Source organism: Budorcas taxicolor, chromosome 3 (genome assembly GCF_023091745.1).
Source record: "Budorcas taxicolor isolate Tak-1 chromosome 3, Takin1.1, whole genome shotgun sequence".
NCBI lineage: Eukaryota > Metazoa > Chordata > Mammalia > Artiodactyla > Bovidae > Budorcas > Budorcas taxicolor.
The window spans coordinates 56,904,406-56,917,717 of NC_068912.1; the positions used below are offsets into that span (position 1 = coordinate 56,904,406).

At 36.5% G+C, this 13,312-nt stretch overlaps 1 protein-coding gene across 1 annotated transcript in view; it reads right to left on the bottom strand.

Annotated features, from left to right (window-relative positions):
- Nucleotides 1-13,312, bottom strand: part of HS2ST1 (heparan sulfate 2-O-sulfotransferase 1) — a 187,734-nt gene that overhangs the window by 140,981 nt on the left and 33,441 nt on the right. The window lies entirely within an intron of this gene.

The following is a 13,312-nucleotide window of genomic DNA, read 5'->3' on the forward strand; positions in this document are numbered from 1 at the left end:
AATAAACCAATTACCAGCAATGAAACTAAATGAGTAATTTAAAAACTCCCAACAAAAAATTCAGGACCAGGCAGCCAGCCCACAGGTGAACTCTACCAAACACTAAATAAGAGTAAATATGTATCCTTCTTATATTATTCCCTAAAAATGGAAGAGGAAGGAACGCCTCCAACCTCATTTTCAAAGGTCAGCATTACCCTGATATCAAAACCAGACAAAGACACCATGAGAAAGGGAAATTACAGGTCAGTATCACTGATAAACACAGAAGCAAAAAGTCTCAATATAATATTAGCAAACCAAAGTTTTCCCAATTTGCTGGCATATGAGAGTGCAGCATTTTCACAGCATCATCTTTCAAGATTTGAAATAGCTCAACTGGAATTCCATCACCTCCACTAGCTTTGTTCAGTGATGCTTCCTAAGGCCCACTTGATTTCTAAGGCCCACTTGGCCCATTTGGAAGAAAGAATGGCTTGCAGATTCCAAGCCATTTTGGAGATTCCAAAATTCTCCTGGCTTGGAGAATTTTGAGCATTACTTTACTAGTGTCTTAGATGAGTGCAATTGTGTGGTAGTTTGAGCACTCTGTGGCATTGCCTTTCTTTGGGATTGGAATGAAAACTGACCTTTTCCAGTCCTGTGGCCACTGCTAAGTTTTCCATATTTGCTGGGATATTGAGTGCAGCACTTTCACAACATCATCTTTTAGGATTTGAAATAGCTCAACTGGAATTCCATCACCTCCACTAGCTTTGTTCATAGTGATGCTTCCTAAGGCCCACTTGACTTCACAGTCCAGGATGTCTGGCTCTAGGTAAGTGATCACACCATCATGATTATCTGGGTCATGAAGATCTCTTTTGAGCCTCAATTCTTTAAAATGTGCACTATTACTGCTTTTGTAATTCTACAATAAAATGCTACATGCTTAATTACATTTAAAAATCTTGGAAGCAAAATTTATGCTTAATTCATCTTTATATCTTGATGATACAGTAATATGGTCCCAATAAGATCTTTCTCCTTTCCTTACTTTTTCATTGTCTTGTATATCATACATACAGTATAGTGTGGAAAACTAAAAGCTTCAAATGTTTATATCAGAGTTATGAATTTAATATATTTATTAAATATAAAATTATCTGAGTAGAAAGCTAGATGCTCCTCAATGAATTAATGGATCAGCAAATTGTGGAATGTATATACAAGGGAATATTACTCAGCTATAAAACGGAATGAAGTGTGGATACATGTCACAACTTGGATAAATCTCAAAAACATGGTAAGTGAAAGAAGTCTGACAAGGTAAGGTCACATACTGTGTGATTCTTTTTTATGATATATTCAGAATGGACAAATGCACAGAGACAAAAATCAGATTGCAGGTTACAAGGGGTTTGGGCAAAAGGGGTGCATAAGAGTAATCACCTAATGGATATGTTTTTATGGGGTGTTTTTATGAGATAAAATAATTTTGAAACGAGACAGCTGTTGGTTGCACATTATAAACACACTAAATACTACTGAATTGTATACTTTAAAATGAATAATTGGAAATTTCACTTCAATAAAAAATATATATCTCAAGAAAAACCATATGTATAATGTAAAGTGTTATGAACAACTGTGTAATACACCACCGAAGTGGGAAAGAGTACCACAGAATCCTTTCAAGTGTTCCTCCTTATATCTCCCTTCTCTAAAGATAAAATGTATCCTGATTTTTAATAATAACTGCCTGGTTTGCTTTAGTTTTATCATCTATGCACCCATCCTAAAACAACATAGTACGATTTCACCATATTTTAAGAATTCTTCCTTGCTTTCTTACATTCAACATTACATTTTTAAGAATCATTTACACTGTTGGATTTGGGCCTCCCTGGTGGCTCAGATGGTAAAGAATTTCCTTGCAAAGCAGGAGAAATGAGTTCCAACCCTGGGTCAGGAAGATCCCTTGAAGAAGTAAATGGCCATCCAATCCAGCATTCTTGCCCGAAGAATCCATGAACAGAGGAGCCTGGTGGGCTGCCATCCATGGGGTCGAAAAGAGATGGATACGATCGAGCAACTAACACTTTCACTACTTTTCACACTGTTGGATTTACCCAAGGTTCACTGTGTAGCTTGTACAGTCCAAGGAGATTATTTTTAATTAACTGATTTTATGCTAAATATAAGGTTCCTCCATGTCTTCTCATGGCTTGATAGCTGATTTCTTTTTATACTGTATATTGGAATATTAGGCAATATTCCATTAGGTAGATGTACCACAGTTGGTTTTTCCATCCACTTATTGAAGGACATTTTGGTTGCTTCCAAGTTTTGATTAATAAAGTTGTTATAAACAATCATATGCAGGTTTTTGTGTAGACGTAAGTTTTCAACACATCTGAGTTAAATACCAAAGAGTGTGATTACCAGATCATATGGTATGAATACATGTTTAGTTTTGAAAGAAAGCACCAAAGTGCCCTTCAAAATGTCTGTACCATTTTGCATTCTCACTAGCAATAAATGAGAGTTCCTGTTGCTCCATATCCTCACCAACATTTGCTGTTGTCAGTGGTTTTCTTTTTCTCTTTTCCTTTTGGCTGCACTGAGTCTTTGTTGCTGTACACAGGCTCTCTTAGTTGCAGCAAGTGGGGTTCACTCTTCCTTACAGTGTGAGGGCTTCTCCTGTTGCAGAGCACAGGCTCTGCGTGCACTGGCGTCAGCAGTAGAAGCTTGCAGGTCTAGAGCATGGGCTCAGAAGCGGTGGTGCACGGGCTTAGTTGCGCCATGGCATGTGGAATCTTCCCAGACCAGGGACCAAACCCCCGTCTCCTGAATTGGCAGGTGGATTCTTCTTATCCACTGTACCACCAGCAAAGTCCTACTATCACTGTTTTGAATTTTCATAATTCTCGTAGGTTTACAGTGGTGAACTTTTCTTATAATTTACAAATTCCTAATGACATGCAGGGAAGGCAATGGCAACCCACTCCAGTACTCTGGCCTGGAAAATCCCATGGACAGAGGAGCCTGGTAGGTTACAGTCCATAGGGTTGCTAAGAGTCGGACAAGACTGAGCAACTTCACTCTCACTTTTCACTTTCCTGCAATGGAGAAGGAAATGTCAACCCACTCCAGTATTCTTGCCTGGAGAATCTCAGGGATGGCGGAGCCTGGTGGGCTGCTGTCTATGGGGTCGCACAGAGTTGGACACAACTGAAGCAACTCAGCAGCAGCAGCAGCAGCAGCAATGATATATGCTGTTAAGCATCTTTTCATCTGCTTGTCATTTGTACATCTTTTTTGATGAGAAAATCATTCAGAAAATTTTTTCATTCAGTACTGGGTTGCTGGGCTCCAAAATCACTGTGGATTGTGACTGCAGCCATGAAATTAAAAGACGTGTGCTCCCTGGAAGGAAAGTTATGACCAACCTAGACAGCATATTAAAAAGCAGAGACGTTACTTTGCCAACAAAGGTCCGTCTAGTTAAGGCTATGGTTTTCCCAGTAGTCATGTATGGATGCGAGAGTTGGATTATAAAGAAAGCTGAGCACAGAACTGATGCTTTTGAACTGTGGTGTTGGAGAAGACTCTCGAGAGTCCCTTGGCCTGCAAGGAGATCAAATCAGTCCTCCCTAAAGGAGATCAGTCCTAGGTGTTCACTGGAGGGACTGATGTTGAAGCTGAAACTCCAATACTTTGGCCACCTGATGCGGAGAGCTGACTCATTTGAAAAGACCCTGATGCTGGGAAAGATTGAGGGCAGGAGAAGGGGACGACAGAGGATGGGATGGTTGGATGGCATTACTGACACAACGGACATGGGTTTGGGTGGACTCCGGCGGTTGGTAATGGATAGGGAGGCCTGGCGTACTGCGGTTCATGGGGTCGCAAAGAGTTGGACATGACCGAGCAACTGAACTGAACTGCTCATTTGCTTACTGTTGAATTTTAAAGGTTCTTAGTATATTTTGGGTACCAGTCCTTTATCATATATGCACGTTGCAAAAACTGTGTTTTCAATCTCTTAACAGTATCTTTCACAGACCATTAGTTTTTCATTTTAATTAAGTCCATGTTCTCAATTTTTTCTTTCATAGATTCTGCTTTTGGTGTTGTCTCTAAAAGCCATCACCAAACCTATGGTAGTCTAAGATTTTCTCCTTTATCATCTTCAGGGAGCTTTACAGTTTTGTACTTAACATTTAGGTCTATGATTCACACTGAGGTAATTTTTGTGAAAGATGTAAGATCTGTGTACAGACTTTTTTTTTTTTTTTCGTATCAGAATATCCTGTTGTTTCAACATCATTTTTTGAAAAGACTGTCCTTTTCCACTGAAATAGCTCCTTTCTCAAATATCAATTGACTATATTTATGTGAGTCCATTTCTGAGCTATTTTGTTTCATTGATTTGCTTATCTATTGTTTTCACCAAATACTATATTGTCATGGTTACCACAGCTTTACAGTAAGTCTTGAAATCCAGTAGTGTCAGTCCTCCAACTTTGTTCATCTTTAATACTGTGTTTGCTATTTTGGGTCTTCTCTCCACATAAACTGAGAATCAGTTTGTCAATATCCACAAAACAATTTCATGGGATTTAGATTGTGATTACACTGAATCTAAGTGGCCCAGTGGTAAAGAACCCATCTGCCAATGCAGGAAACGAAGGTTCAACCCATGGGTTGGGAAGATCCCCTGAAGAAGGAGAAGGAAATTGCAACCCATTCCTGTATTCTTGCCTGGAAAATTCCATGGAGAGAAGAGCCTGGCAGGTTTCGTCAATGAGGTCACAAAAGAGTTGGACGTGACTTAGTGACTAAACAACGATAAATATCAAGTGAAGAGGAAATGATACCTTAACTACCGAGTCTTCCTAACCATGAACATAGAATATCTTTCTATTTATTTAGATCTTTTTCATCAGAATTTTATCATTTTCCCTCATACAGATCTTGTACATGATTTGTTAAATAATATTTATATAAAGAATTTCAAATTTGGGGCTGCTAATGTAAATGATGTTCACTTTTTAACTTCAAATTCCAATTGCTAGATATATACCTACTTAAATTTTTTTCTATTTTTTTGTGATAACGTAAATGACACTGCTTATTTAACATCAAATTTAAATTGTTCACTGTTACTATGTAAGAAAACAATAAACTTTTGTATATGAAATTTATACTCTGCAACACTGCCATAATCACTTATTTCCAGAAGATTTTCTTGATATTTTCTATATAGACCATTATACCATCTGTAAATGTTTTATTTACTCCTTCTCAATCTGCACATTTTTTATTTCCTTTTCTGCCCCATCACATTAGCTAGGTATTCCAGGATGATGCTGAATAGTAGTAGTCAGAACATCATGGTCCTTTTTCTGATCTTAATAGGAAAGCATCTATCTCACTAGTAAATATGCTATAATCTGTAGGAATTTTTGCTGATATGCTTTGTCAAAGAAAATTTCTCTCATTCCTAGTTTGCTGAGAGTTTCTATCATGAATGGGTACTGGTTTTTATCAAGAGTTTTCTCTGCAATTCTTGATATGATCTTATGATTTTTTTCTCATTTAGCCTGTTAATAGTAACAGATTACATAAACTGCATTTTAAATGTTGAACCAGCCTTGTACAATTGGAATAAATCCCACTTGATCATGGCATACAATTTTTTAAACACTTTTAAATTCAACTTGCTAATTTCAGGATTTTCACATCAATATTCATTAAGAGATATTGGTCTATAGTTTTCCTTTAAAATCTTTATAGTCTTGTTATTAGGATAATGCTGGCATCATTAAATAAGGAAATATTCCCTCTATTTCTGTTTTCTGGAAGAGATTGTAGAGAACTGATATTAACTGTTTTCCTTGAATGTTTAATACAATCAAAGAGGTTTTACAAAATACTTCATTTTTCAGTTAGAAATGTGAAGGCAATAGCTGTTGCCTATTTTTAAACCTTTAATATCCTCAAGGCAACAGTTCTAATAATAGTATACTTGTAATCTTTTCAACAAACACTGAGTTATTAATAAGAAACCAATAAGAAGCACCTTATTAGTTCCTTATTATAATTTTTTACAGAAGTGAATCAAATCAGTTAGTACCTTGGCCCATGGTCACCCAGCTAATATACACAGATATGGTGTTTTAACCTAATATATTTAACTCTTAACATTTCTTGTATTTCCTCTAGATTTTATCATCATTAAAATGAAAATATTTGGGGTTAGAAAGTAAAAGTAGAGTAAATGAAAGAGCAGATACCTTGACAATTCAGTGTCAGAAAAAAGGTAGGAAGTAACGTATCGTAATACCGTCAACTACAAATTTTGAGAAGCATCACAGAGTGATTAAGATTTAAATCTTGATTCCATCACTTACTAGGTGTGTGACTGTGGGCCATTTATCCAATGAGAGACAGCTTTCTTCTCTGTAAAATGGGCCAATTAATTACTTACCCTTATAAGGTTTTCAAATTAATGTAATCCAAGGAAAGCATTTGAATAAAAGTCAGGAATCTTTTTCTTTCACAATTTGTCACTGATTTTTAAGATGACAAAATTTACTCAAAAACTTAAACTATAAATGTTCATAATTTATCACCTAAAGATTCACTTTGTACATACAACTTGTAACCTACAACTCTTGTTAATTTAGGTTAATATCCCTTTCATAACAAAACAAAATGTGGTAGATCTTTTCACAGCATTATTCATCTTTAATTTCAAATAACAATATCATAAATGATTTCAAAGTTAAATATAATTCATTTTTACTGTCCAAAGATTCAAGGATGAGAAGTTCTATTCTATACTTTCTGAATACATTCAGTAATCCCTCAAATTCAATTAGTGAAGATATATGGGTGACTCTAAGGACTATAAAGTCCATGAATTTCTCCAGGCCAAATACTGGAGTGAGTAAGCCTTTCCCTTCTCCCAACCCAAGGATCGAACCCAGGTCTCCCACATGCAGGCGCATTCTTTACCAGCTGAGCCACAAGGGAAGCCCAAGAATACTAGAATGGGTAGCCTATACCTTCTCCAGGGGATTTTCCAGACCCAATAACTGAACCAGGGTCTCCTGTATTGCAGGAGGATTCTTTACCAACTGAGCTATCTGGAGGCCTCAACTAACAAGAAAATGTTACTTAAAGCATAAAAAGAAAAAACCATGCAGCAGTATAACCAGGATAATTTACAAGGGAGGTGAATACTACAGTTTCAGTTCAGCTGCTCAGCTGTGTCCAACTCTTTTCAACCCCATGCAGTGCAGCACGCAAGGCTTCCCTGTCCATCATCAACTCCCGAAGTCTGCTCAAACTCATGTCCATCGAATCAGTGATGCCATCCAACCATCTCATCCTCTGTTGTTCCCTTCTCCTCCAGCCTTCAATCTTGCCCAGCATCAGGGTCTTTTGCAAGGGGTCAGTTCTTCGCATCAACTGGCCAAAGTATTAGACTTTCAGATTCAACATCAGTCCTTCCAATGAATATTCCTTTAGGAATATTTCCTAAATATTTCCTTTAGGAATATTTCCTAAATATTTCCTTTAGGAATATTTAGGAATATTTCTGACTGATTTCCTTTAGGATGGACTGGTTGGATCTGCTTGCAGTCCAAAGGACTCTCAAGAGTCTTCTCCAACACCACAGTTCAAAAGCGTCAATTCTTTGGATCTCAGCTTTCTTTATAGTCCAACTCTCACATCCATACACGACCAGTGGAAAAAACCATAGCTTTGACTAGACAGACCTTTGTCAGCAAAGTAATGTCTCTGCTTTTTAATACGCTGTCTAGGTTGGTTACAGCTTTTCTTTCAAGGGGCAAGCATCTTTTAATTTCATGGCTGCAATCACCATCTGCAGTGATTTTGGAGCCCCCAAAAATAATCTCTCAACTGTTTCCACTGTTTCCCCATCTATTTCCCATGAAGGGATGGGACCAGATGCCATGATCTTCGTTTTCTCAATGTTGAGTTTTAAGCCAACTTTTTCACTGTTCTCTGTCACTTTTATCAAAAGGCTCTTTAGCTCGTCTTCACTTTCTGCCATAAGGGTGGTGTCATCTGCATATCTGAGGTTATTGATATTTCTCCCAGAAATCTTGATTCCAGCTTGTGCTTCATCCGGTCTGGCATTTCTCATGATGCACTCTGCATATAAGTTAAATAAGCAGGGTGATAATATACAGCCTTGACATACTCCTTTCCCAATCTGGAATCAGTCTGTTGTTCCATGTCCAGTTCTAACTGTTGCTTCTTGACCTGCATACAGATTTCTCAGGAGGCACGTAAGGTGGTCTGGTATTCCCATCTCTTTAATTTTCCACTAAAATACCACCAAAAAAAAAAAAAGGTATTTTTCCTTGTAGGAAAATCGTTGTGGCATTCTGTAAAGACACCAATCCTTTCCACCTAAAGGACAGTTTTTTGTTTTTTTTTTCCCCCCAAATCATAACTCAAGACAGCAGAACAAAAAGTAGGATCACAGAAACTGACAGGAAGTAAAGGCATCAAAAGAAGATAATCTGAAGGAAAAAAATTTCCTTTTACCACCAATTCTCTTTCAGTAGGATCACAGTGCTCAACACCAGATTTTTATGGGAGCATTACTGACATTTATTCTACAGCTATGATGACCAACTGGGAATATTTGTTTGAAATATCTTCCAGCCAGAAATATCTAGGCCATCTATGTTTTAAAGAACTTTGAGGACACTAAATCAGACAAAGAATGGTTCTCTCAGAACAATCCTGGCTTCACCTGCAGATTCTCTAATAGCCTACTTTCCTCTGAATGTGGGACAACTTTGGATTCAAAAGGGAAATTGTAAAATTTTGAATTTCCAGAAAAGGAAATTATCTACTTATGTATTTATTTCTTAAAGCAATAAATTTACTTCTAGTTGATAACCCAAAATAATTGTACTCAAGCTCTTTCCCTGCCCAATTCTTATCAACAAAGAGATTTAGTGAAATTATATATATATATAATATGTATATATAATAATATTATACAAACCTTTATACATACATATATGAGCATGCATGTGCGTGTATGTATGTATACAAACATACAGAAGAGAGAGAGATGTATCAACCATTTCTTGATATGCTCTAAGTTTTATTTTTGAATAAGGACTACTTATTTAGGTCCCAAACCTTCACCCCCAATAAAAATTACACCTAAGAATCATGACATCAGCTTTCACTAAGGATGATGCAAGACAAGAGCTTTGTGAAACCCACCCACATCACTCAATACTCCCTTTATGAGATTTCATTCAAGAAGTTTCTTTCAGAAATATGCACAAGGAAACATTCTGCCCCCTCCAAGGAACTAGTGCTATTTATTTTTGGCTTCAGATAGAAGGAAATTTTCAGAATCAAATTTCCAGCCCCAAATCCTCAAGCTGTACATTTAAGATTTATACATTTTACTGTAAGTAAATTTTAACTCAAAAAAATTTTTTTCCAGCTTGGCTTTAGCAAATGTTCAAGAATTCTAACATGTGTTCTGTTACTATAGTCTTAACTTTCTAATTTATATTGTACCCTGATCCTAAAACCATATTCCTTTTTCATCTGTTTTATTTTCCATTAAGATATCCATGGAGGAAGCCTGAAAATGCCTTTCAACATACATAAGAAGCAGCAGAAAAATACAGGCTAGGTCTTTGATACAGCCAATCCTACTGATGAATCAATTTCCTAGAGAAGGGGGATTAAACACATACTGTTTACTTAAAGTATATAAGATATTTATAATTAGTTTAATAATGTATAACTAACCAATATAGCAAGCCTATTGACCAAGTATTCATGGAGACATTATCTTGAAATAAATGTATTTTTATCTTAAAATCCCAATTCAGAACCTTACCCAAATATTATTTGCTACAAAACATAACATATCTGAATCTAGGTGGGCAACAAAATGTTAAAAAGGCTGAAACTGGCAACCCCTAATTGATTCTACCTGCAGCTGCCTACCTGTTGAGACTCCGAGCATCTGAAGTCACTGGAAAGTGCTATTTAGAGAACTGACGTACAAATACTTCTTACATGCACTGCAATTTGCCCTAAAAGGAAAGAACAAATCTGAATAATCTACTGTGAATAAATTCTGGTGAAACACCAAAACATATAAACTAGATATAAACATATATGTAACATATAAACTAAAATACTTTTATGTATAGTTTCTTTGCCTGAAATGCCTGTCTTCCTACTCACTGCTTGAATCAACTTTCAACTCATCTGAGGTTCAGTTCAGTACCACTTTCCACTGAAAGGACTACTGCTGCTGCTGCTAAGTCGCTTCAGTCGTGTCTGACTCTGTGCGACCCCACAGACGGCAGCCTATCAGGCTCTCGTATCCCTGGGATTACTGAAACTTCACAAATCCATTCCATTGCTATCACAAAGCAGAAAAGACAGAGGGGAATTCCCTAGAATTGTCTGCTAAACAGACAAAATAAGAAACAACCCTTTATACTCCAACTTAATATTTTTAAAAAATTCAAACCTAAAAAAAAAAAGGTTTAAGAAAATATGATGATGAGCACCCTTACAGCCTTCATCGAGATCATTCAGTATCAGTGGGGGAAATATGACCCCAAAAGGGCAAAATTAGTTCCTGGGTTAGGGGTGGTAGTGAAAAAACTCTCTGACCATTACAAAAAGGTTGAGTATTCCACACTGACCAACTGTGAATATTCTACCACATTTGCTTTCTCTTTTTATACATACACACTATTTTTCTTTTTGGCTGAACCATTTTCAAGTTGGTTGCATATTTCAAGACATTTCACCCCTAAATATGTCCATATGTACTCCTCCAAGAGCATTTTCTTCCACAGTCATTATAATATTAAAATCTATTATTATTACCATCCATTCTCAAATTTGTCCAATCAGTCCAAATTTGTCCTTTATGTTTTATCTTCCAATCCAATATAAAATGGGCTCAGCACACAACACAGTAGTGTCTCTTCAGTCTCCTTTAGTTCCCCTATTTATTTAATCTTTCATGGTACTAATATTTTTTCAAGAATATTTTTACCAATATTTACCAATTGTTCTGGAGAAGATCCCCTACTTGGATTCCCTTCCTTTTTTTTCTTCATTAAATTATCATTTTAAAAAACTGTCAGAAATTTCACACAAGTGAAGTTTTAGTCTTCTTGGTGCATCACATCAAAATGCATATAACATCAGATCATGCTACAATGTTAAGTTTAATCATTTGGTAACCAGTAAAATTTCTCCATATCCTATCCTAACAATCTTTCACCCAGTGGTTTCACCATCTTATCCGAATCAATTATTTCTGTAGTGCATATTCTACTTATATAGATTATTCTATAATTCCTGACATATTTATTAGTTGGATTAAAAAATAAATAAATAACCACTTTCCAACTATGTAACCTGTGTTTTGAGGGCCAAGGAGAGGTTCAGTGAAGTAGTGGAGTGATTCTTAAATCTCCTGAAGAGCATCTCTGCATCTTACTACCTTTTATATGGAATTCTGTTTAAAATCTCATGAATAAAGGGTTCAACTAACTGGCAGAAAAAAACAATACTGAAAACCACTATTAGAAGAGCACCATTCAGTACAACTCTCTGCAACAATGAAAATGTTCTACACCATTAATATTGGCTACTAGCCACATGCAGCTATCAAGCACGTGAAATGTGGTTAGTCGGAGCAAAAAACAATTTAACATTAAATTTAAATTACCATATGTGGCTAATGTACTGTATTAGACAGTATGCGTGCATGCGAAGTTGCTTCAGTCGTGTCCAACTCTTTGCCACCCCAAGGACTGAAGCCCGCCAGGCTCCTCTGTCCATGGGGATTCTCCAGGCAAGAATACTGGAGTGGGTTGCCATGCCCTCCTCCAGGGGATCTTCCTGACCCAAGGTTTTAACTCACATCTCTCATGTCTCCACAAGTTCTTTACCACTAGTGCCATCTGGGAAGCCCAATCTCTCAACTTTTTATCACATTTGCCACTTAAACCCAAACACATGCAACGCAAACTTTTAAAAAACAATAAATGGCAAGAGTAATAGTAACTATCATTTGGGAACTTTTTATATTACATAAGGGAATTTATACACATCTTCATTTAATCCTCACGATGACCCTCTAATTGAGAGTACACCTTTCTGAGAAAGGTTTTATGATTAAATTAACCCTGTAATAAGAGCAGAGTTCTCTTTTAACAAAATACACTTAGAAAAACTAGGGTCAGCTAAACTGTTAACTCAATCACTTTTTAATATGCTAGAAGTTTTAATACTACATTAAAAGCATTAGTTGCAAGAAATCAATAGCTACTGAAAACCTCTAACAGCTAGAAGTTTTAAAAAAGTTAGCAACACCTTTACTGTTGCTTAGTCACTAAGTCATGTCTGACTCTGCAAGCCATGGACTATAGTCCAACAGGCTCTTTACTAGCCTGATTTAAAAAAAATGGCATAGGGAAACTTTATTTAATTTCTAATGTCATGGATAACTTTAGAATATGAACCACACTGTATCTGGAGCAAGTGATAAGCCTTTCAAATGAAAAACAAACCACAATTCTGGTCAACAGGCAAATATAGAGGTCTGACTGAATAAAGCTATTTTGAAAATTCTGTAACTGATCTACAACTACACAGGAATGAAAACTATCCTTTAAACAGCAAACTCATAAGCAATCTTATCCAAAAACTCATACTTTAATACTGCAGCATTCTAACACTAAAAGATATATAGTGAAATCTCTCCCCCTTCCCCATTCTCCCCTCCCAAAAGAGAGATTTTAAGAGTCTGCATGAAAGGTTTCATATGTGACAAGCACAACCCACTGAGATCCATAAAAGCAAAACCTCACTCCCTAACAGAATACAATTTGCAAAGACCTCAACAGGTTTGAATTTGAAACTCTTAAAAAAAAAAAAGTGAGTATCAGTATCATGAAGTACTCACTATTCTACCTTCTCTCTCTCTCTCCTGGACCTTCACATGTATTACTCTTCTTGAAATACTCTTTGCCTATTATCTGTCTTCTCCAAACTCCTTGAACGTTTTTCATTCTCCCAGGAAAACCATTCTAAACCTTTAGCCTATAAGTCTCCTTCCCTCAGCTGGTGTAGGACTGGTGTGAGGATTAAATAAAAACAGAAATAGGTGGCATGTAACAATTCTGGTTAGAGGACATGCAATCTTCTATTGTATATACCCTGCTAGCATACAAGTATCTGGTCCATGACAGGCACACAAGTATTTGCTGAAATA